The sequence below is a fragment of the Solanum dulcamara genome, chromosome 6 (assembly GCF_947179165.1).
Source record: "Solanum dulcamara chromosome 6, daSolDulc1.2, whole genome shotgun sequence".
Lineage (NCBI taxonomy): Eukaryota > Viridiplantae > Streptophyta > Magnoliopsida > Solanales > Solanaceae > Solanum > Solanum dulcamara.
In genome coordinates this window covers 41,522,378-41,523,578 of record NC_077242.1, presented here as the reverse complement: position 1 = coordinate 41,523,578, position 1,201 = coordinate 41,522,378, and the positions used below count along the sequence as shown (strand labels likewise).

The following is a 1,201-nucleotide window of genomic DNA, read 5'->3' as shown; positions in this document are numbered from 1 at the left end:
TACGTTACAGAGAGATGTCAAGATGGGTTAGACCAAACTACCAAGATGGGGTGAGTACTAAGGTAAAAATAGGACCTAGCCATGCTTGAACCAATGATCTATCCCGACGTCGAGTGTAAGATGGGGGCGGAGAGGGCAAGGCGAATCATGAAGACTAGCAAAAAAACGCTAAGGTAAATCTTGGTCTAGGTTGAGTGCCTTCGCACATTATTGCAAGGATTGCAATGGAACGTGACACGAGGACTTTCCAGGGGGTCACCCATCCTAGTACTACTCTCGCCCAAGCACATTTAACTTCAAAATTCTAGTGGAATCTGATGCGTTAGTGCTGCTATGACCCCACGAGATGGAAGAATCTAAACTAGCGGCAAAGTAACGACATGAGATTATGTACCTAGAGTGTTATAAGTTACACTAAGGGAATTATAAAAGGGCTTAAGCAAAGCAAGCAGGATTAGTTGATTACTAACAAATGGCGCACTTGTATCTCACAGTTCTTCAACATAATACCAGTTAATGATAAGGAAAACCATGGAACGGCTATACAGGTCACTGTGTGAGGGGACTTCAGCACAAGTTGGTAGACAACTCTAATGGGCAAAAAGCAAAACCCAAAAAGGTGAGGGTACCAGTTGATGTCATCTAAAGAAGGCAAGAAGTAATATATAAGGTCGAAGATTCCACAACACGACCTTGGCTACAAGACTCACTTTGCACTCCCTAGATAGATAATTCTATATGGAATGTTATCCGCAGATTAACAAGATCAGCCCATGTTCCTCCAATCAAAGACTACCTGCTTAGCCGAGATAGTGTGAAATTATAGTTCAAGAGGGTGGTGAGACTTTATGGAGTTCCCATAGCCATTGTCTAGACAAATGAGCCCGAGTTACAATTAACTACTGAAGATTATTCCAAGAAGAGATTGGGAAGACAGATAGGTCTTCGTATACTATTTTACCCTTAGACTGATGGACAAACTAAGTTTACTAGCTAAATGCTAGAAGAGATGTTGCGAGCCTATACGGTTGACTCTAAAGGTATCTTGGATAATTTCCTACTACTTATCAAGAGTATTTACTAGATCAACTATTCTGCTAATCTCCAAATGGCCACGGAAGAGACTTGGTATGGCAAAAAGAGTAGGTCATCAATTGGTAGGTTGATGTTGGTAAAACACAACTAATGGGCCCAAGCGTGG

At 41.7% G+C, this 1,201-nt stretch overlaps 1 pseudogene; it reads right to left on the bottom strand.

Annotated features, from left to right (window-relative positions):
* Positions 1–226: 226 nt before the first annotated feature.
* Positions 227–345, bottom strand: LOC129893609 (5S ribosomal RNA; annotated as a pseudogene).
* Positions 346–1,201: the final 856 nt, after the last annotated feature.